The sequence below is a fragment of the Taeniopygia guttata genome, chromosome 5 (genome assembly GCF_048771995.1).
Source record: "Taeniopygia guttata chromosome 5, bTaeGut7.mat, whole genome shotgun sequence".
Taxonomy (NCBI): domain Eukaryota; kingdom Metazoa; phylum Chordata; class Aves; order Passeriformes; family Estrildidae; genus Taeniopygia; species Taeniopygia guttata.
The window spans coordinates 149,862-173,176 of record NC_133030.1 but is presented as its reverse complement, the minus strand read 5'-3'; the positions used below and the strand labels follow the sequence as shown (position 1 = coordinate 173,176).

The 23,315-nt window shown below is 46.2% G+C and overlaps 3 long non-coding RNA genes across 7 annotated transcripts; 1 reads left to right on the top strand and 2 right to left on the bottom strand.

The window, feature by feature from the left end:
- The first annotated feature begins 494 nt into the window (after nucleotides 1-494).
- Nucleotides 495-18,990, top strand: LOC100224235 (uncharacterized). 5 transcript variants are annotated; one of them, XR_012056136.1, is made up of 10 exons: nucleotides 2,935-2,972; nucleotides 3,918-4,019; nucleotides 5,345-5,487; nucleotides 6,191-6,247; nucleotides 6,467-6,717; nucleotides 8,293-8,418; nucleotides 9,567-9,723; nucleotides 14,210-14,267; nucleotides 16,107-16,378; nucleotides 16,812-18,990. It is a non-coding gene; the product is annotated as an uncharacterized lncRNA (long non-coding RNA). The 5 variants fall into 5 exon arrangements; XR_012056138.1 differs by having other exon boundaries at nucleotides 15,759-16,378; XR_012056137.1 differs by having other exon boundaries at nucleotides 2,943-2,972; nucleotides 5,339-5,487.
- LOC140684211 (uncharacterized) lies at nucleotides 3,792-10,832 on the bottom strand. Its single transcript, XR_012056142.1, has 2 exons — nucleotides 9,758-10,832; nucleotides 3,792-4,141 (listed from the first exon to the last, which is right to left on the bottom strand). It is a non-coding gene; the product is annotated as an uncharacterized lncRNA (long non-coding RNA).
- LOC140684210 (uncharacterized) lies at nucleotides 13,727-15,945 on the bottom strand. Its single transcript, XR_012056141.1, has 2 exons — nucleotides 15,807-15,945; nucleotides 13,727-14,287 (listed from the first exon to the last, which is right to left on the bottom strand). It is a non-coding gene; the product is annotated as an uncharacterized lncRNA (long non-coding RNA).
- Nucleotides 18,991-23,315: the final 4,325 nt, after the last annotated feature.

Genomic DNA, 23,315 nt, shown 5'->3' with positions numbered 1-23,315 from the left:
AGTTTCATAGCTTGGATGGCAGCCATGGGACATCAGTTTAATCCCTTGTATTTGTGCTGATCTCAACAGGATGAAATATACTTCAAAGGGTAAAGCCCTGTTTTGTCCACTACAGTTGGCCTTTGATCACTCCATCAGGGAGGACTGACTGGAGTCAGCTCTGTCGCTCATGGAGTCTTTCAGTTTCTCCTTAGTCACACTCTATGACAAGAAAGCAGAAAAGAAAGGGAGGAGAAGAGAGAATGCTTTTCTTTGTGGGTGTATGTCATTATTGGTCTAATTTAAGAATTCATATGCCATATCTTTTTGAGATGCAAATCTTTCAAGAGTGGTTGGAATAGTAAACTGCCTGATGCAATGCTATCTATCCCTAGCAAAAAGTGTTTTAAGCATTTGTAACTTGTAAAACTTGTAAACTTCCACCTTTGTCTTAATGCACACCTCAGCACATTTTTTATTAGATTTGAAGTAGTTATAATAATATACTTTGTCTTGCTTTGTATAAGTTTAAAAGCAAATAGACAAATCTTTTATTAGACTTAGTGATGCTCTGTCTTCAGTTTTAACATTTAAGATTTTACCTTTACCTCAACAGTCTCCTTCAATACCTGCCTTGTCCTTGCTGATATGAGTAATCTTTCACCCTGACACTTTGTATGTGCTCGTCTACTCAAAGATAGATAGTTGCAGTTTTTCTGCCTTGAGAAAATACAATTTTAAAAAGAAAAAAACCTCATGAGCTGGCCAAATGATGACAAAGTACGGCTTAAGACTGTCCATGTTAAGAGTCAAAAGACATGAAATCGTGGCTACGAAATTAATCAGGTAAGAGATGTGGCTCTTTGTATTTGACCCTAAATCTTGCTGAGGACATTCAGCTTTCTTTCAAAATTTTCAGTGGGCAAGAGACTTGTGATTTTGTCATATCTACAGCTGGCATTAATTTCTAGTGATGCCAAAAGTAACATTTCCTTGCATGTGACAGACCTTAACTGAAAAGGTCACTGAAACTCTGTTTCAGTCACCTGCCAAGGAAGGATCTGCACTGCACAGTGGTTGAAGCCCTCCAGCAGGACAAAAGCCTATGAGCACAATGCTCCCTGCAGCTTTAGAAAGAAGCCTTTGGCAGTAGGATCCCCTTTATCAGGCAGCCTGTAGTAGATACTAACCACAGGGCTCCTTGGCTGCCTTGGTCACTGATTCTTACCTACAGGCTTTTGACTTGCTCATGGCTGTTCTTCAAGCACAGCTCCTCACACGGAATCCACTTCTTGATGTAGAGGGCAATCCCTCCATCTCCCCTTCCTCCCCTGTATCTTCTGAACAGGCTGTAGCTATCAGTAGTGACACTCCAGCCATGGGATTCATCCCACCAAATTACAGAAATGCAACAAGGTCGGAACTTTCCTGCAGCACAGTAGCTTCTGATTTATTAAAAAAGTAGGGATATTGATCTAGTACCTATATCTAACTGTGACGGACAAAACTCTAACAGTTTAAAGTTAGCAAGTGCCCTTTTTGCCGCTGCTATGTGTATTAGCTATAATTTGCGCCATTGATATATGATATATGTGATATTGAGTATTTGTTGGAGCATACACGTTTGTATTAGGACTCCCCCCCCCACCCTCGCAGACGAACCCGGGGTGTGTTGAAACCCGATTGACACGTAAAAGGATGTGGCTGGCCAGGAGATGGGCCATGTCTGGAGAGATACGGGGGGACCCCAGGCGCTGATCATTGCCTGAACGACCCGAAATGGATATCTTAGAAATCCTCGGGCAGATACATGTAAATGCAGCGTTCCCCTAAATTTCATCAAGGGATTCACCAACTCCTGACACTGAATTGTTCTTCTTCATCGCCAAAAAAGAAAATCTTATTAACCTCTAGATTCTGAATAGAAGAAAAGACTGACTGCCGAAGTCTTAGCTTCAGGCGGAATTTTCCCTATAAAAACCGCTTGTGCCAGGATGGAGGTGTGTGGGTGTAGAGGAAAACCTCTGCTGAGGCTGACTTCTTGTTGCACACCCAGCGCCGACCCCGGGCTCGGCTGTTCTTTCCTTGTGGCTGGCTAGATAGAATTTGATTGCAAAATCAATATTTTATTTTTTCCTATTAATTTAGGCGGACAAATTCTCATTTCCAACGCCGCCATCTTGGGAAGCTCCAGCGGGTCCCGCGCCCCCCGGCGGGGCTGCAGTACCGCCCTCTGCCCACACGGCGGCAGCACCGCCGCCCGCCACAGCCGGGGCCGCCGCTCGCCTCGGGGCCGCGGGCGGGGCGGGGCCGGAGCAGCGCGGGCGGATCCCCTCAGAAACATCCCCTGCAGCAAATGCTCCGTGTGCGGGACGGGTTTGTCCCGGCACTTGGGGCTCCCCGGGATCGTGTGCCAGGGAATAAAGCCCGCGCCGCGCTCCCAGCTGCGCTGCCGCGGTTCTGTGGGCTGCGCTGGGCTCTGTTTCCCGGGGAGCAGCGGGGTGGGGTCCCTGTGCCACCCCCGGGGGTCGCACGGAGAAGCTGCTCCCGTGGTACGGCCGAGGGTCGGGGGAAACCTGAACAGTCCTGATGGAAACCGCTGGAAAAACAAGTTTGGCTCGGTTTTGACATTTTCCCCCGACCCCCACCTGGTCCAGGTGTTTTGCCTTAGGAAACAGGAACAGGAGACAGAAGGGGGAATGGAGAAAAAGATAATTCATTACCCCAAAAGGGACGAGCTTATTTCTATTGATTTCCTGATGCATCTGGGAGCCGTGGGCGGGCCGTGGTTATAAAAGGGGTAAAGGTGGAGGAAGGGGGGTCCGGGGGGAGAGGAGCAGTGGTTGGGATCAGGGGTGCCCTGGGGATTTGCACCTGGAAGCGGCCGCCAGTTTCCTGATGGGAGCCCTGGAAACACAGCTCGGAGTCCGTGAGAAATGCGAATACTGCAGCTGGAGTGCTGAGAATGGAGGCTCTGCAGAGAATGTCGTCTGGTGAGTCTCCTGATGGCCCATAGCTAATGCTGTGCTGGCACCAAGTCACCTCATTCCGATTTAAACTCTCTTGAACTACGCTGAAATTACTAACTGGACTACAAAATGCACGTGGGAAGCTTCATGTTCCTAAGGAAATGCTTTAGGGATGTGCAGCTTCTGAACTGCACCAACAATCCCCGCTCCCACAGAAACCTGCTGGGCCGTGGTTCTAGGGCAAGGGTGGCAGAAAAGTGGCACCTTCAGTGCCACCCTAACAGGGATTTCCCTTGGAGCTCTCAGGATCGGGAGGAAATGGTGTTCCTGCCCCTCTGGGAAAGCGGGAGCAGGATCAGTGCTGCAGCTGTGTCTTTTTCCTGCTCTCTGCAGCTGTTCCAAGGATGCCCTGGAGTGCTCTGGCCCAGGGCAGGATAATCTGTGTTTAGAGCTTCCCCCGTGCCTGGGTGCGCAGCTGGGTCAGTCACAGCTCCCGTAGAACCCCTGAGGTTGGAAAAGCCCTTTGTGCTGCTGAAATGGCCCCAGGACAAACCTTCCCAAGCTGGAAGCAAAGCCAGTGGCAGGGAGAGAAATCCAAGAGGGTGGTGGGAAGGGCTTTCTCCCAGGTCTGGACGCCCTCAAGGCAGGGGTGATTTTTAAGTGTTGTTAAATGCTGCAGCAGCTCCCTCCCCATGTGAGAGCTGCCTCAGCTTGGGTGAGTGTGAGGATATCCAGCTCTTCCTTAGGGCTTGGAGCATGGCAGAGCTCATGGTAAATCTTGTTGAAACACTTTTAATATCAAATGCATTAAAACAGAGACTTTGAGGAAATAGCACACGAAAGTCTGTTGCAAGCATAGGTACCAGCTGCCTTTATTAAAGATCCGCATTGACAGGTTTTTTGTCAGACCACTCTGAGGACAGAATGTGTCCAAAAAGCTTCACTAACCCCTTGTTCTTCTGCTGGTAGGGTCGGCGTCTGATCCCAGGTCTCGGGGGCTGTGTGGAGATTCCTCCCTGGAGCAGGGTCACCCCATGAGGATGAGCCACAGAGGTTCAGTTCTTGGAGCAGGTGAGGATCTCTTTCTACTTAGTAATTGTTTTTGCTGGCTTTAATGTCACAGCTCCAGTGTTCCTTCAGACATTGTGCCCTGCAACAGCACTTGCAGCTCCTGTGCTGGGCAGGCAGCAGTTCTGCTGTGGGAAATGGACTTGTAGAAAATTGTCAGAGTTTGACAGAAGGTTTACATAGTATGTATCTGAATGGAAAATTTGAGATAAGAAATGCTGACTTAGAAATGCCATGGAATAGGACAGACATTGTTGAGAGAGAAATGGAACTGGAAACAAGTGTTAAAGGATGAGTTTGTAAATAAGACTAGATACTTTAGAGAAATAGAGCTATGAAAGATGCATTGTAATAAGATTCATGAGGGGTTGTTTTAGATGATTGGTTTTAAGGCATTTACAGAATAATGTAGCAAAAGCTAATGGACCAAGAAACACTTATAATGTGATTAGGAAATAGTTGGCTTCTGATTGTGATGGTGTGAATTAGAACACCTGTATTGTCTCACCCTTCATGTGAGACTGAAAATAGAATAAAAGTTTTTAAAAACACTTCTCAGTTGCCCCATCTCTGGGTCAGAAAAGGGCATAATCTGATAAATTGGTGCGTTGTGTGAGGAAGATTTATCTCTCTCAATGTCCCATTCCGTAGCATTTCTAAGTCAGCATTTCTTACCTCAAATTCTGCATACAGATGCACACTCTGTGAGCCTTCTGTCAAGCTTTGAGAATTCTCTACAAATCCATTTCCCACATTCCGGGCAGGGCTTTCAGTCCCATCAGTGTCCATTTAAATCAAGCTTGTGTCATATTTCCATCAGTCTCTCTGGCCTGGCACCCTGGGTCCCAGGGGACAGAGCTGTCTCAAGGTTCAGTCCCGTCTGTACTGAGTCCTGCCAGCGTTTCCAGCAGCAGCTGCTGGAGGCACCAAGGGCTGCCCTTGGAGCCTGGCTCTCCCCTGGGCTTTTACAGAGCGTTACCAACTCTGCCCTTCAGGATCCAATGGTTATTTTGAACACTGATCCTACAGCTGGATAGTTCAGCTGGCAGGGATTGGAGTCTGCTCTTGGGCCCAAAACAGGGTTTGTCCCACAAAGGTCGACTGAACTTCCTGAGATGGCACACAGATGATGCCCTGGACTTTGGGGCCAATAGCGTTGCCAGGTGATTATTGTAAGGTTGAACTGATCTTATGGTTGAGAGCTGCATCTCCCCTGCTGCTGGCAGAGGAGGCAGAGCTGGGACAGGGCAGCTCCTCCATTCCTTGGCTCCACCAAATGCCTTTTTTCTTCCCGGGGCTGCTGCGGCCACGGGTTCCCTAAGTTACAGATAAGAGTTGTGCTGACCTTGGAATCTTGGAGGAAAGCTGGGCTGGAATGTGGCAGGAGGTACTTCATGTGGAATGTGTTCCTGAGGGTGTTACAAGTGCCTGGCTTTTCTGTGGGAAGTTTTATGGAGGATATTGTTACAAGGTAAATGGTCCTTCATGTGCAAAGTTCTACTTTTGTGTCAAAAAGCCTTGGGAATGCTCAGGGAAGAAGCGTGGGATGTTTGACCTCAGAAATGGGTCCTGTTTGGTATAAAATACCCATTTTTTAGTGGTTTGTGTTTTTTGTGACCTTGGAGGAGTGTGGGGCTGACTAGTCAGCTTGGTGTCTGAGAAGGGGAAGGTGTCTGGGTTCCAGCAGCACTCCCAGGGCTGCTGCTTTGGGTGTGACACAGAACACAGCAATATTCCTGCTGTGCAGATGTGGCAGGGAGTGCAACAGCAAGTGGCAAAGCTGGGTTTTGCTCCCTAAATCCCAGAATAGCTGGGTTTAAGTTCCATCAGCCAGAGGAGGGAATGAGCCCTGGTGCCAGCCCTCCTGGGGGCACTGGACAGGTCTCACCATTTCTCTGCCATCATTTGCATGGTGTGATTCTCCCTTGAGCAGAGAGGGCAGAAAATGAGGCAGGAGGGGGAGCTCATTTTGTTTCTGCAAACTCCAGGCTTGGGGCAGCTGCAGAGCACTTTGGGTTCAAATAATCCTGCCCAAATACATCAGCTCAAACCTCTCTTGAGCACTTTTGGATCCCTCTGTGCCACTCCTCCTCTGATCTTTTACCTGCGAGGTGTGGGCTCAGAAACATCTGCCTGCTGGACAGGTTTTTACATGTACAAATTTATTTTCTTAGAAAAGCCATTGAGGTAATGAAAATCTGTGGAGAACGGGTGGTTGGTACACTAGGTGGGTAAGTCTTGGACTTTTCTTCTTCTTTTCTTTAACCTGCTCTTAAGAGGACCCCTAAACTGGAAAGCTGAAAGTTTGGGGGTGGGGGGGAAGCTGCTTTTCATTTTTTAAGTGTTGCTGTGGGTTTTGGTATGCCAAGTGACCCTACCAAAACAGAATTGGAATAACTGAACTTCAGGACTCTGCACTTAATTCTTTTAATGTGTTTGTGTGGGTGCAGGAAATGCCAAATCCCAGAGCAATTCTGTGTCTGTAGCATTAAGTGCAACATCTTTAAAGCCAAGTGCTCAGTGTGGGCTTTTCACGTGGATGCAAACGGTCCCAAAGCCGTTCCTGTGCCCCAAAAGCCAGAAGAAGCCTGCCAGAAGCAGCCTTCACTGCCTGTCTGGGATTTCAGTTTGCTGCTGGAGCCTTCCCTCCATCTTCCCTCGGGTTCTGACCCCGGAGCCACACAGGGCGTCTGTTGCCTTGGTAAGTGCCAATGAAATTTGCCAAGTCTGTCAGGAAAGCAGAACCATCCTGGGGTTTGTTTGGCCAAAGGTGGAACATGAAGATGTCCGTACCAGTGGTGGGTGTGGGTGCTGGCAGTTTTGGGTTGTGTGGTGCCTCTGGTCCCTCAGCAGTCAGGGCACGGCTGAAGCAAGGAGGGAAGCTGCAGGTGAGGGCAATATTGGCTGTTTCTTGCTCCAGAACTGGGAGTGCTGGAAGAACAGCTTTCCTCCTTCTTTCTCTCCACCACTGAGCAGAACATTAGGATGGTGCTGCACTAAGCTCTCTCTTTTGTGGGTTCTTGCTTGGTTGTTGTTTTTTTGTTTGTTTGTTTGTTTTTTCTGGCTTTTTAATGTATTTCTAAGTGGTGCAGTGAGGAGCAAGTTGTTGGGTTGCATGACTTCTGACTGACGTATCACAGAAATGGGCATACGTGTGTGCACGTGCTTCCTGGCAAATCCAGGTGTGACGTGGAAATCCCAAGTGAGGATGTCCAGCCTCGGCTACACGTGACACAGGCTTCTGAAAATGGAAATGGCCTTGGCAGAGTAGCAGCTGTGAAGCGAAGCAGAATTAAAATGCATGAGAGCAGAAGAACCAAGTGAAATGGTACTTCTGGGTGCTGTGTGCTCCTCTGGCCTCTGCCTGCTGTGAACACTCTGTGTTGCAGCTCGGTGTAGTCCAATTCAGTGTTTGTTTGGTTTGATTTTTGTGTGTAACAAAAACACTGCTCACTTACTGTAAACAAATTCCCTCCTTTACTGGACACATCCTGGAGTGGGACCAGACTCCCCCTCACCCTGGAGGAATTCCCTGCTCCTCTGGAGAGGGGTGAAGCCAAAGCTTAGGAGCAAAGGCAAACCACCAAACCAGGGGCATTCTATATATATCCAAATAAGGGGCTCTGTCTTCCTGCTTTTCCTGTAGTTCTCCTTCCTGGTTTCACCTGGCCTGGAAGGATGGGCATGGCCTGTATTTGTCATATGAAAATGGTGTTACTAAATCTGTCCAGAGGTTCTGATTACAGACACTCATTTTCTGCCAGAAAACATTTTCATTTCATTCCTTTCACCCAGGATGGCTCTCTGTGGTCTCAGACAGTGTTCCCTGGGAGGAAGGGCAGCCTTTGCCTCGCCTGCACAGCTCAGGTGGATGTGACAGAACTGGTGTGGCCTGACAAGGCATGAGCAGCTGTCTGTGCACTGGAGTGCCTTGAAACCTTTCTCTGTGAGGTTTTGGACACGTTTCTCTTTGGGATTTCTTGTGACACATCACCCAGGTGTCCCTTCCTTTGTATAAAGTCCCGTGGTAAAGGATTGAATGACGGACAAGTGGGGCCATGGATAAAAATGGTTCTGTTAAAATTAGGCTAAGAATGCAATAGAGAAATGAGCTTCCTTTTAATGAAATAGTTAGGAATAAAAACGCTTTTATATTTGAATTGCTGTCCCCTCTCATGGATAAAACCCCCTGGTGAGCAATCACAGCAGAAGTGTGAAAGCCGGGATCCATTGGCTTCCACAGTAGACTTAATGTTCATTTCCTCCTCTCTTTCAGGACAGGAGAAATCATTAAGCTCCTCCCATCTTTGCCAGAAGCTTCAGTGTTTAAGCAGCCAGAGCCAAGAGGCTTCAGCACCAGGGGTGTGCACTGGAGGGCTCCTGGTCCTGCCCACGCTGTGGGGTAAGTCAGAGGGACGCAGGGTCCCCTTTTCCTCTCTGCTGGGATTAAGTGCCTCGGGAATGCCATTTCTGACAGCCCAGCCGTACCCCTGTGTGCTGGGAAAGGGCAGCAGGGAAGAGGCAAATGCCAGAGTTCCTTGGGGCTGACGGAGCTGTGGTGTTTGGCTGTGCCCAGGGGGGCAGGCTGGGCATTGTTCGGGCACCCAAGGACTGGTCTGGGGCTGGGAGCCCGGGGAGCCGAGCTCTCGGTGCATTCCCAGCTCTGCCAGCTGCTGCAGGGCTGGGTCCCAGCCTCTGCTGGGGCTGGGGCAGGAGCTGCAGGGGAGGGCTGGCAGGATTTGGGAGCAGAGGGAGGAAAATGAGGAAGGGTGCTGGGCAGCGCTCAGCCTGTGCTGGTGTCAGCGCAGCCGTGCAGGGCGCCGGGATCTGGGTTCAGCTCCGGCTCTCCTGGGGTTCAGGGTGCAAGGTCGGAGGGACTGGGTTTATCTGTGGCTTTCCAGGCCAGCAGGAACAAGGGGAATGTGGTGCCAGAGCTGTGTCCCATCGGGCTGCGCTTCCCTCTGAGCACAGAGAGTCTGGGCTGAGGGGAGATTGCTGCGAGTGCCCCGTGAGCAATCCAGGGAACTCGGAATTGCATCCGCTGCTGGGAACACTGCCTGAGCTCTGCTCAGGCTGTGTCTGCGAGGAGTGGGATTTGGGCTGCACAGGTGCTGCTGGGCACAGAAAATGGAGTAAATCCTCTCCAGGGACGTGCAGTGAAGGACAGTGCAGCAGGGAAGGGGAGTATTTACAAATTGTATCAGTATTTCTCCCAAAACTGGGAGAAATGGGGTGGAGCAGAGATGGGGGTGGTTTGGTTTTGTCTGGGCCGGTTATTCCTCGTGCAATGTTTTAAATCTGTTGTATGATTTTCTCTCCAGTATCTTTCCAACAAAAGCTGACAGAAATTTAGGTTCAGGGTTAGAAGTTGGGTCCATTCACTGCAAAACCTTGCCCAGGCTGGAGGACTGGGGTGATGGCTGCTCTCAGCAAAGGTTACCTGTGAATACCGTGTCAGATTTCCCTCAATGCTGGGCAGGAAAGGTGAGGGTTTGGATCAGGAATTCTGCAAACAAGGCCTGTGTGATGTTGGTTTATTGTGTTTTTCAGGGAGCCAGGGCTGGCACAAGGACTCGTGCAGGTGCTGCTCTGGCACTGGAGCTGTTGCCCTGTGGAGCCATTTTAAAGGTGTGATTATGGAACATTTTGGAGGCTGTTTCTGGAATTCCATTTGTAGCTGGATCTCGCTCCGAGTGCAGCAGTCCAGGTGAGGGTTCTGACCTCTCCAGACTTGTGCTCACCTTGGTACAGCCCGGGGCTGGAGCAGTTTTCCAGGGAAGTGGAGATGGCTGAGGATGGGTGCTCTGGAAAGCAGGGACCTGCTGGGATTTGCATTTGCAAAGCTGCCGTGAAGTTTGTAAAACCAGCAGGAAATTCTAATTCCTGTGGGTTTTGGGGAGGAGGTGCAGGTCACCCTGAGAGCTAGATCAGAACTGGTTTGTGGTAAGGAGTCTGAGGTGTGTAAGTGCCACAGCTGGTATGAGCTGTGTGCTAAATGCAGTCCCAGCCCCAGAGGGAGGCTGATGGGCTCTGCTCATTGCTGTCCCCAGCTGTCCCCAGCCCGCTACTCCCCCGTGGATCTGCTCTGGATTCGGGCTGTCGGTGCTGGAGCGCCCTGCTCCCTGCAGGGCCCTGCCCCTAACCCTCGCAGAGAGAGAGAGCCCTGCTGGCCAGAGTGATCTTTTTTCATTTTTTCTCCCTGTGCTGTTAGCAAGGAAGGGATGGGACTGCTCTTGGGCCGGGAGCACTCAGTGCTCAGGTGAACACCCGCCTGGGAGCGTGAGGGTTTGCAGAGCGAGCAGCTGCTGCGGCTCAGGAGCAGCCACAAGTTCTTTGTTCCAAGGCAGGCCAGAACTTTCTAACCCCGGGGTTTATTTGGCTTTTCGAACCCATCACCTCTGCTCAGTTCTGCCGCACTGAGGGTACTTTTGTTCAATGCCTTCTGTTGGAACTTGTCAGCTCTCAGTGTAGCGCACACAGCCCCAGCCCTGCCCTGCAAACCCTTCCCCATCGTGCCCACACAGTTTCCTCTCTCACTCACTCGGGGCAGGTTCTTACTGACAGCCACAGAAACAGAAGTTATTTTATGTTGTTTTATTCTTTTCCTGCGTAATGCCCGTGTCTTGTATTGGTACATCAATCCCAGCTTCTCCCGAGGCTGCAGATCAAATCTTTCAGTGTCTGTGGGAGTTTCTGGTTTTCCCATTCCCATGTCTCCCCTCTCTCTCTGTATGAAAAAAAAAATTTAATAATGGATTTGTTAAGCATTTGTTGCATAAATTAACATACAGAAGGTGTTATCATTAGTATTATTATTGTAATAATATAATTAAAATGTATACTTTTGTTACAAGATTTTTTAATTATGGTGTTAAATTTTATTTATTGTTATGTTTTATTAGGTATTCTTATTTTTGATATTTCTTAAAGTTGTACACTTTAATAAGTAGATTTGGTGTTTTAGATAAATGTATACATTTTATTAAATTTTTATATTTATATTTGTATGTTAATAAAATAAATTTTTTGTTGGTTTTTTGGTAAAACTGCGTATTTAATAGTTTTATATTTGTTTAAAAGTTATTTAGGGTAAGGGATGTCGAATTAGATTGTTTATTTAGATAATATTTTAATTGATTTAATTGTTTTAGTGTTGTTGAAGTAATAGGTGGTATAAAAACTGATGCTACCATTTTGATTTTAAGTTTCAAGGCTTAAAATTACTTTTATATTTTGATTACTATTGATGGATAAATGCCTTTTTTGTTTTAAATTGGTAGCTATTTTAATATTAAGAGTTAATAATGTAAGGGCTTTTTAATTATATGGACTATTTGTAATGGTTTTTATTGGTATCTTAAGTAAGTAAGTAAAGAATGGATTTTTTTGAGTAGTGCTAGATAAATACAAAGCATTTAAACTTGAAACTTTAGTTAAAGTTACTTAAATGTTTGTTTTAGGTTGGTTAATTGGTAAAGTGACATAATTAAAAGTAAATAAAGTAGAGTAGAAGTAAAATATTTGATATAATTTCATAATTTGTAAGTTACTAAATAAGATTTTTATAACATTGCTTTTTATATTTATAAAGAAACTTACAGTTTATATATTTTGGTGGGTGTAGTACACGATCTTAGGTGTAAGTTGCAATTCTTGTGTAATCTGCGTTTGTATTTCCATAGTGTAATTTGTCTTTGTATTTACATTGGTGTTTTATTTGTGGAGCGGTGAGTGTGTTTTTTGTGTGATCTGATTTTATGTTTCTTATTGAAATTTACTTGGGTTTTTGTACTTGTTGAGATATAAGTAAACTTTATGTTTTGATATGAGAAATAATGATATAAGTTGTTATAATTTTTCAGTTATAAGTATGAAGAAATATAAGAGTAAAATAATGTATGTAGTAAAGAAGAAATTGATAATAATTAGGAATTACTTAGGTAATATCTATAATTAGTAACATAGGTGAAATTATATAATTAGTAAGTATTAAAAGATTGTACATACTTTTAGAGTTTATAACAGTTGATAAATATTAAATTAGTGGTAAGTTAAATAATTATGTGTGGATAATGATTTTTCAAGTTTATTTTAAAAATAAGTTTATTTGTTATATTGTTAAAGTTAAATTGTTAAGTTAAAATTATTTGAATTTATTTTTGACGTAGAAAATATTTGGGTTTGTTGTTAATTATTTTATTTAGGTAGAGTTAGGGTTAGGTTATAATTTAAATTTTAATTGGTGAATGTTATTTAATATATTTTTATATAGTGTTTTTAAAAATAGTAGTAAAGAGTAAAAATGTTAGGATTAAAGATTAATTACATTATTTAATAATTGGATTTTTTTAGAAGTTTTTTAGAATAGAGATGCTTTGAATATAGTAAACTTCTTTTTAAAGATTTGAAAGTGGTTATGGACAGGATTGTGAGTTTGGATTTGGATATTGAGAGTGTGAAGGTGCAGGAAATGTATGAGAGAGTGATTACTTAGTGTGAAACTTAGAAAAAGAAATTAATGTTGTAGTTGGATTTTGTATTCAAGTGATTTTGTAATAATAACTGAGGAAAGTGATAAGATTAGCAGTTTGGAGGAGGTTTTTAATGAAATACCTTTTTAATCTTGAAAAATAGTTTAAATTATGATAGAACATTAAGTTAAATTATAGAGTTAGTGTAGAGATTAGTTAGAGAGTTAACTTGGTTTAAGCGCTGTATAAGTTGAGAATAAAAAAGTAGGAATTAGAAATTTTATGTGTTTTTTTTAGATCATTCTATAAAGAGATAATAAAGTATATGAAAGTTGGTTGTAAATATCATAACAATATTTAATAAATATTGTTTATTATAAAAGATAATATATTGATATAATATAATTAGTATATTAGTGGTAAGTGTTTGAAGAAGTTAGGATAACTTTTAAAAAATATTTATATATTAAGTAAATAGAGTAAAATTTTCAAACAGCATGATATGAATAGTAATTGCTATTTTTTGGTGTCGCTTCTAAAAGATAAGAGTAGAGATTGTAATGAAGTACAGAATTATTGATGAAATTGATGATATAATACACTGTACTTTTTTTTACTTCTGAATAGGTGTTTGTTAGTGTTTTCTTTTAGTTGTTTTAATTGGAGGTGTTTTAATTTTTTAAGAAAATTGACCATATACTGTATAGTTTAGAGAAATGATTTTCAATAAAATTTAGCATAAGTTATATTAAATAACATTTAAATTTAGACTGAATTAATTTTGATAGTAAGGAATAATAAACTTAATTTTAATTGATAAAAAGAAAATGTATTTGTTTAAATGTATTGACACTTAATTTTGTTTTATTTCATTAATACCTAACATATTTAATGTTATTACTTATAAATATTGAAGGTTTTTTTAAGTCTTTTGGTTTTGAAGAAATTTTAGCTTGTTGAGTTATGATTATTACTTATATCTTTACAGGGTGGTTTTACTTATTGGGAGACATGTTTCTTAGGAAAATATTTTTATTTGTGTTACATTTCAAATGGTACTAATTTGTATAGTGTTTTTTTTTTTTAATGCAGGATATTGATTAGATTGTTTTATAGTTTTTGTGGGCTTTGACAAATATTTATATGGTTAGGCTTTTCTATATTTGAAGTATGTTTTGATGGTTTTTGTTGTTTAGAATTTGAAGAGTATTTGGTGTTTGGAGGAAATAAAGGTGAGGGTTTTTTGGATACGGTTGAGTTGTATTTTTAATGTTAGTAAGGACTACTTTTGGTATGTTATTTTGATTTTTTTGTTTGGTTATGGGGAGGGTCTCCTGTTAGATGTGCAAGCATGAGACTGGCACTAGGGCTTTTTGTCTAATGGTTGATGGGTCTCTTTTATGGGGAGGAGGTGTTATTTTAAGTTTTATAAAATACACTGAGAATTAGTTAAAATTATGTAAGAAACACTATGGCAATTAAAGGGTGCTATGTTTAAAGAGCTATAAATCTTTTTTAATAACTGCTTGGCATAAGGTGAGTTTGATCTACTTTTTCTGCCCTAGAAAGCATCAGGCACGTCCGCATCAATGGCATGACCTCTGCCCACTGCTCCTGTTTCACCCGACCAAAATCAAGAGCAAAAGTTGGTTGGGCTTTAAGAACTTGAAATAACTTTGAAGCAAAATAAATCACATTTTCCCCGTGTTTTTTTCCTTTCAGATGCTGCACTCACCTCTGCAGACAAGCGCTGAGCTCTCACTGCAGGAACTCGGTGGCTGTGAGTTCATGTTCTTCTCACTGGGGAATTGAAATAATTGCTGGTTAATTGCAGAAATGTTTTCTGGAGCCTTTCCCCTTTTGTGCCCCTGTGCTGTGTGGGACAAGGGCAGAGGAGCCTCGGGCTGGAAAGGGGCGGGAGAAGGCGAAGGGACCCCCTGGTGTCCCCAGGGCTCTGTGGGGAACAGAACGGACACTGTGCGGGCACGGGGAGGTGAGGAGTGACAGTCTGGGGCCAAATCCCAGCTCACCCACAGGGAAATAAGTGAGGGACATTTTGGAGGGGAAAGCTGAGGCCATGAGTTCACCCAGCCTGGCCAAGTTGTGTTCGCACAAAGTGGCACCGGAGGCGAAGGTCAATCCAGAGCCCACCCTGCTCAACCTCTAAGTCCCAGAATAAATTCTTCAAGCTGCCCGTTGAGAGACTAAAAACACATGAAAGAGAACCAAGAGCATTCCGAGAGCAAACCAGAAGGTTCCTAGGAATCCCATTACATTGTTGTCGTAGCCTTTTTGATAGAGCTTTAAGTTTTTTATTTTAATGCTGCATTTCTCTGCTGGGATCATTCACTCCATGGGCTGTGGGGATTTTTTGGGATTGAACTCCCTCCCTGTGGCCCTGACACTGCTCAGGAGCTGGAGGAAAAGCAGAGTCAGCTCTCCTGGCAGGGGCAAGGAGTTTTCCCCCAGAGCAGATGCAGCAGCTGCCTTCTAGCCCGGCCAGGAGGGATCTGCTTTGGCTCCTGGCTGCTGCAGGGACAGAACGTGTTCAGCTGCTCCAGGTGACATTCCAGCTGCCTCATCTCCCATCCCTGCTCCCGCCCCTCCTGCTCTCAGCTCCTGCCCAGCCAGCTGTGCCGAGGGGAATTTGTCCCACCAGCAGCAGGGGAAGGACAAGGGCTCCCACCCTGGCACTTGGATTGTCCCTCTGGGGGATGCCGGCTGCTGGGATTTAGATCATTCTATACATTTGGCTGCTGAAACTTCCTCACCCAGGGGATTTTGCACAAAGATTGTTCTCTGCGTGGTGCCTGGATTTGGGGTTCAGTATCAGCTTTGCTAGTTCAGATGAATTATGCCCACAGCCCCAGGTTCCCTGCTGAATTCCTGCTGGAATAACCTGACAGTGCCTCGTGGAGAGTGGAAATTCCCATGCAGAGCTGCCACTTTAGCACCAGCTGTGTCAGGAACCAGCAGAGGTTCCAGGGAAGCTCAGTGAGATCAGGACAAGGACAGGTCTCTATTCTATAGAACTTGCTATTTAAAACCCTCATCCCCCAGCCCAGGGCTGTGTCTGGAGTCACTTGACAGAGTTCCCTGGAACTCAGCTGATTTCACTCCCCGGAGCTCAGGCTCCAGCTGATGTTTTAAAGCAGGACAAGGCGGTGGCTGGATGCGCTCCCGGCCTGTGCTGAGGCAGAACATCTGTCCTGCAGAAGCTCCGCTCCTTTCAGAGCCTCAGCAGTGGCCTCTGCATGTCCTTTTCCCTCAGGAAAGGGGTGCACATCCCTGCCTGCAGCACACCTCCAGTGGGACCCACCTGTGAGAGTTTTCCATCACTTCTGCACCTCCAGCTGGCTCCCTGGAAATCTCCAGACATCATCCCACTCGAACCTCTGATTTTAAGGCATCTCCGAGGCTATTGCTTGGGATTTAGTACCTGTGAGGGAAGATTGCCTTGGCTCAAACGCTGTTAGTGGATGATGGCCTCAGGCTGGAAAAGAGGGAGGAGATTTGGGGTGGCTGGGACATACCTGGCAGCTGTGTGGGAGCTCGGGGAGGTCTGAAACAGGGATTGCTGTCAGAGCCCCTCTGCAAACGGCTGTGCCTCCATTCCCAGGTGATGCCAGCCGTTCCCTGGGGTCCCTCTGGGCTGTCGGTGGCGTCTGTCCGGGCTGAAGCATCCCTGCGTGCCTGTGGGGAGCTAAGTTGCTAAGTATCCTCAGCTCTACCGGTTTAACCGATACTATAGACTCTGGATGCCCGAGCAGTCCCAGGAGCCTGCGGTATGGAATCCCTGAAGTCACTGCATTCTTGAGCCAGCATCCCTATAAAATCCTCGCAGTCTGCAGAGGTTACATTTCCATCAGAAACAGCGTTTTTATTGAGGAGGTAATTCTACATTTTTTGTTGATGATGCTGGGGACACACGTTTTTTCCAGGGCTTTTCTCTGGTGACACAAGAGGTCTTTGTGATGGTTGGGAGGCGATACCAGGGCTCAGGGGTCATCCAGAGACTCCTCACCAGGCACAGCAGAGCCTGGTGTGTGCTGTGGCCTCTGTTTGCAGTGCCCGGAGTTCCCCCGGGTGGGTGGAGGATCACAGGCCCCTGGGCTGGGTTTGGTGAGTTTTTCTCAGTTCAGCAGTGTGAACACTCCAGAAGCCCCTGGGAGCACTGCTGGGCAGCTCTGTTCTAGCAGGACTGCACGCTTGTGCTCCCAGAGCTTCAGTTCAGAGCTCATCTCAAAAGCAAGGTGGCTGAAGAGATTTTTGTTCCATACTCATCACTGTTTTTCTCTTATGCTTTTTGTTTGGCTTTAAACAGTTGGAAAACCACAAGGAGGTAAGCCAAGAGCCTCCTGTGGCACCGGATTCTGTATTTGCCACTTTGCTGAAGGGAGCCTGGGAGAGGGGAAGCAGTACCTTCCTGGAGGATGGTGTTCAGACAAAGTGGAGAGACTTGGCTTCCTGGCTCCCCCCACCTGAGCAGCTTTTGTCGGGAGTAAAGCACGTGCTGCTGTAGCCGAAATCCACAGTGGAGAAAATTAAGCAGCATAAGAGCAACACTAATAATACTGTAGTTATGCTTGGTTTATTTTATGGTAGAAGTTACAAATGACTTGGCTGCTAAGACTTAGGTTCCAGTGCTGTAGCTCTTTTTTCTCTACTCGGCTTCGAGGGTACGCAGCACCGTACAAAACTTCGCCTGATTTGTAAGCAAATGTCAGTTGTTCTGATTATTGAAGCTGGGCTTTATTCAGTTGAATCCCGACTGTGTGCTGCGCCCAGGTCCTTTGTACAAGTAGCGTACGGGAGCTGGGGGAACCAGAACTGCATATTCCTTGTGATATGTCTGGGATTTTGCGGGGGGTTAAATAAAAAGGAGATGCAAAATGAGGGAATTGCTTTTAGATGTAACTATTCTTGTCCTAAAGGAGCCATCACCTCTGTGCCGAGAGTTGAGTTACACGTCTGTGTCTTGAAAGAGCCGCAAGCCTTTTAGGGGGTGCAGTTTGTGTCGCGTGGAATGAGGTGCCCTGAGGAAATGTGTGAGCCGAAGGGAGCCGAGGTGTGGGGAATGGGCGAATGGAGGCGGGTGTGGGGGATAATAGGCGAGTGTAGGGGAAGGTAGACGAAAGGGCCCGAGGAGCCGAGCGGCTCCGAGTTGAGCCGAGGCGAGCCGAGCTGGGCCGAAGAAGCGAATCGAGCCGAATGCAGCCGGTAATAGCCGAGCTTAGCCGAAAGTAGCCGAAACTGACCGAGGAGCCGAGTCCAGCCGAAGCGAGCCGAGCTCCGCCGAGCGCAGAATCCCGGGCAGGGCGGGGCGCCGGGCCAGAGCCGGGGCGCTGTGAGGCTCCCCGTCCTGTCCCTGCCCGGCTACTCCGTTCCATTCCCCGTCTCTCCCTCCTCTGTCCACCGTCCCTCTTCCTCTCCTGCCGGCCTTTCCCTTCCCCGCCCGCTTTCCTCCGCAGCCCGACCTCCCTCCCCACCCTTTCCATGCCCCGCTCTCCCTCCTCTCTTCCCGTCGCCCTTCGCTTCTTTCCCCCGCAGCCGCGGGGCTCGGGGCGCGGAGAATAAAGCCCCAAGGGCCGGAGCCCGGCGCCCCCCGGCCCTTGCGGGAGTCCCCGCACGGGGCCGGAGCTCTCGGCGGATCCCCCCGCGCCGCTCGGACACCGCCCGGCGCTGCCGGACCTGCGGCTCCGCCACCGTCGCGCTGAGAGCGGCCCCGCTCTGCGCCGTGCCGGCCGTGCCGCGTCCCCGCCGCCTCTGCCGCTCCCAATTTCTGCCCTTGGCCTGCGACAGCGAGGCGGGGCGGGGGCTTCAAGCCTTCTGGGGGCTGCCCCCCCTTTCCTTTTGCGGCGGAGTCCCTTTCTGGGGGGATGGAGGTGTGGAAAGGGCTGGAAGGGAGTGCTGGGCTGCTGTGCAGGGCGCTTGGACTCGTCCTGTGCCTTCTTTGGGGGTCAGGAAAAGGGGCTGAAGACTCGGGGCTCTGCTGTCATTTGGGGCACCCCGAGGTCCCTAGGAGAGGGAGGCACACTGTGGTGGGGGAGCGGGTGGGTGGCGAATGAGGGGGGGGGTCAGGCTGGGTGCCGTCCCGCAGAGGGACCCAAAGCTGCCCCAAACTTCCCAGGGAGGGCTGTGTGTAGAATACTAAAACCTGACAAGTGTTTCGTTTTCACAGCTATTGGTAAAGAATAGGAATCTATCGCTAAACTCATTTGGAAAGAAGCCCTCTGTCTATCCGCTCCTTTGTACCCAGGAATGTAGGAAACTCTGACTGGGGATGGGCAGTAGTTTTGAAAATCATGCCCTAGCCTTTTTCTCTAGGAATGAACCAAGCAAGTGCCCTGAAACCACTGGAGCAGCTGCAGGGGCTGAAGGGAACAGAAAGGGCTCTCCGGCACCTTTTGCCTCCGTTCTCTGCCATTCCCCCAAAGGCGTCGCAGTCCCGGAAGAGGTGTTTGTCATGCAGCCTGCCAAAATAAAGACCTGTAAAATCCTAACTCTGCCTTTTGTTTAACGTATTTTTATTTCATATTTATGTCATCACAGAAAGCAAGGAAAGAAGAAATGGGACTGGTTCCCACTATTGCTCCGTGCAGGCATTTTTAAAGGTTGCTGTACTTAGGTTCTCTTTTTCCACTCCAAGCTTGACTTTTCCCCTCCTTTTCCGAGGTCTGCTGCTTTGGGTGTCCCAGGGAGGGCCGGGTTCCTCGGCAGGGGTCCTAGGAGTTGGTGCTGATTCTGCTTGTTCCGAAGGTGTATGAAAGTGTGCTACCAAAAGGACTATTTTCTCCAGGGGAAAGCTTTCTCTCAATGACCATCAATGCATGTATGTGTTTTAATCGTGTAACCAGATGGATTAAGAAAAGCCAACACCCGTAGCAGATTTCTGTTGGATCTGTGTCTGTGAGAAGTGGGCTGTGTGCTGGGGAGAGAGAGACGCTGTTGGAGAATAGCAACAGTGGCAGGTGTGAGCTGTGAGGATGCAGAGGGCTCAGAGCAGCCCCAGGTGCGAGCTGTGAGGATGATGAGGAGGGGGCGGCTCCTTTGGGGGCTGATTTAGGGGGTTTTCCTCACATTGCTTTTGCATGGAACTGCTGGAGAAGAGGAGTTTATGGGGGGCTCCTGGGGCTGTCTCATGGAAGGAAGGTGAGCACTTTGGACAGGGTCTGGGGGATCACTTGGATACGTGGAGCATTGCTCAAAGGAGGTGCTGAGGGACAAACCTTTGTGCCGAGAAGCAGCGGCCAAACAGGTGAGCCGGTGCACCTTTGTTGCGGGGACTTTTCTCTCCCTTTTGAATTTCGTCTTGCCAGTCACTCCCTGGTGCTCCCAGGAAAAAAAAAAAAAAAAAAAATTGAGGGTATTGCGGACAAAAGACATTCAAAATGAGGGAAACAACTCCTCTTCCATTATTGTCCATGATTGAACTGGGAGGGATCTCCCTTCCCTTTTTTTTAAGGGTATTGACTGAAGAAAATCTTGGGTTTTTTTCCAGGGTGTTAGGGATGTCACAGGGGAGACAGGGAATCCTTGTATTCTCTTTTAAATGGAACGGGAAAAATATTGTTGTCATATGATGGGTTTGACTTCAGGGTAGCCCCCACCTTTTCATCATCCTGAGGTTGAAATGGAGGGGGCTGCCCTGTTGTCCCTCCTTTTAAAGGGTTTGGATTGAGGTGAAAATCCCCCTTTGTCATCATTTGAGGAAGGCCCTTTTTTTTTTCTGTTCTTCTAGGGGATGCAATGGAAGGGGAGCCCACATTTCTTTGCCCTTGTTGAAGTGAGGCGAGCGCCCGAGCGTGGCTTCAGTTTCGGGGCTTCAAAGGAAGGGAGGCGCGGCTGTGGCAGCGCTGGCAGGGTGGGCATGGGGCTGTGCCGCTGCATTTGGGGCGCCCCTGGCCCGGCAGCGAAGGGTCCAGCGCGGGAGCCCCGCTGGCAGTGGCTGGGGATGGCCGAGGCGGGAGGGGAGTTTGGCGCGGCGGGGCTGCCGCGGGACTGCCGGAGCCGCGCCGGTGCGAGCCGTGCGGAGCCCAGGGGAGCTTTGGCCGGGCCGGCGGGCGGGGCAGGCGGCGCGGGCGCTGCGCCGGTGCCGGCCGGTGCCGCCGCTCCGTCCGCTCCGGGCGCGGGGCTCGGGCGCCGCCGGGGCCCCCCGGGCCCGGTGCCGGCCCCGCCGGGCCGGGGGGAGCGGGCGGGGGTCTCCCGGCGCGGCGCCGCCTGTGCCTGCCCGAGGAGCCGCTTTCCTGCCGGGAGCGCGGCTTCTCATTTTCCAGCCTTCCTGCCTGGGGTGGCTGTGAGGTGCTTATCGGATCGTTTTCTTTTGTTCGTCGTTGGTGTATGAGAAGGGTCGTGGTGAACTTGTTGGTTGTTATGGTTCTTGGTTCAGGTGCTGATGACAAGTGGTTTTGTTGGATTGAGTTTGTTGTTGGATTTTTTTTTTTTTTTGGTCGGATATGTTGGATTTTTTACTTATTTTTATATTATAAAAGTATAATTGTCGTTATGTTCTTAAAGGATATGTTTTTTTAAGGCTTACAATGGTTTTTATGGGTTGTAGCATGAGGTACAGCGTTGGTTTCTAATTAGGCTGTGGTGGCTTTTATTAGTGTGAGTATGTAGTGTTTGTTTTTGTGGGTTTGAGGGAGTGTCCTGTAGTTAATAAGTAAGTTTTTTTTTTTAATATTCGTAATTGCGTTCTTGTTAATTCTCCTATAGATGTTTTATTCATTTGGTTTGTTTAATTGTCGTGGATGTTTTATTGTTACCGGTAATATGGGAGTTATTGTTTATGGTTACATTTATCTTTTGGCAATGTGTTTATTTCTAGGTGGTTGTATTTTGATGGTTTGAGGCATTATGGCTTTATTGAGTTAGGAATGATTTTTTTTGTACATAAATTTATTTATTTGGGTTTCTGTTTTAGTTTGATGTATTTGTTGGTTGCTTTTTATTAGTGTTTTTTTTTTTAGGAATTTGTGTATTTATATTGTGGATTTTTTAGGTAGTTTTTTATTTGGGTACTTATCTTTTTATTGTCCGGTGGCTTAGATTTTTTTAATATCATTTATGACTTTAGTTTTTAAAGTTAACTTAGCACAGTAATGGTTACTCTTTGAGTTAGTGTAGAAGTATGGTTTTCATTTTTAGTAGCTTTCAGGGTCTGTTGTATGGTTTGAAGTTTAGTAAGCTGGTTGGACTTTTTCTAGTGGGTTTTGTGATTTGTTTTCTTTATGTGTTTTGGTTTCTGTGGGCTTTTTTTTAGTTTCATTTTTGTGATGTGTCTCACTAGCAACTGCTAGTGAAAAGAGTGTAGTGTGGGATTTTTTTTGCTGGTAGTTGGTTCTGTGGTGGTATATTTTTAGTTTGTGTTGTTTGTTTTTGGGTTTCTTTTGTTAGAGATTAAAGTTTTTATTTTCGGGTTAATTTGTAATTATTTTCAAGGTTTTAGGGCAATTGAGATTTTTGATATGAATGTCCTGTATGAAAGAGTTAACTTATTTGTTTTATGTGGAATTGATGGCAGGGTAGAGGACATTTTTGTATAGAATGTGTATTTTAATCATAGTATTAAAATAATACCATGGTAAGAGGGGCTGTGTTTTATTGTTTGTGTTCGAGGTGGTTTAGCATTTTTTTATAGGTTGTGGGTTTTTTTGATGGCTCATGGAGCCATTCTGACTTTTTTGGATGAAATTGGTGGGAATTTGATGTTTCTTTTGATATTTTATTTTTAGGAACTGGATCTTTAAAGTATGCTTTTTGATTTTGCTTTTTTTTTGTGGTATAATAGTATTTTAGAAGAATTTGGATGATTTTTAAAAATATTTTTGTTATGTTTTTCATCTAATGTTGTTGGATTATTACAGATGATTTGGAGTTTGATTTTTTAAGTTTCATTTGGATGAATTTATGCTAGATGGTAGGACTGTTTTTATTTTTCGGGTAGTTGGTTGTAGGTATATTGTATGTTTTGCAAGTGAAGGTAAATGGAGGTTTGTATTTAGTTGTTAGAGGAATGGAGGAAAAATACATTGGTAATATTAACAGGAGTGTGTTATTTTGTGGTTTTTGATTTTAGTTTGTATTGGAGTTTTAATAAGTTTGGTACAGTAGTGTTTAATGGTGGAGTTATTTAAGGTATGATACATTATAGTTAATTCTTATTTATTTTAGATTTGTGTATAGATTAGAGGAGGCTGTTGAAGGGTAGGTGTATTTTGTAGATGAATTGTAGTGTTTCAGTTTATAGAGCATTTTTTGGATGGGAGTTAAAGTATTTTGACTTGTTTGGTGTTGCTGGTGATGTATTGTTGAGGTGGTAAGGAGTATTTGTTGGGTTTTTTTAAAGAAGGTTTATTATAGATAGTTCAAGACAGCTGTGGGTTGCCGAATTGTTTTATATTTTCTGACCTTTTAGTAGTTATTTAAAATACGTAAGAGTTTTTTTGGTTTATTGAAACACTTGATTTTGAGGAAGATCCTGTTTAAAATGTATGATTTTTTGGGCCTAAATTAAAAAAAAATAAAAATCCTTCAATGTTCAGATTTTTTGCAATCAGCTGCCTGCTTACGGCCACAGGACCCTGAGCAAAAGCTCCTGCTCTTTCCATGGAGAGAAAACTGACCAGTGGAGGTTCCTGATGTCAGTTTGTAGGGCTCCCCTGGGACTGCCAGGGCAGCACAAGTATGAGGTGGGGGCAGCTCCAGTCTGGGACTTATCCTTCGATGTTGGATTTTTTGCAATCGCATCCCCACTCAGGCAGGGCCACCCGGATATGAGAACAAACTTGTGCTGCCCTGACAGTCCCAGAGGAGCCCTACAAAC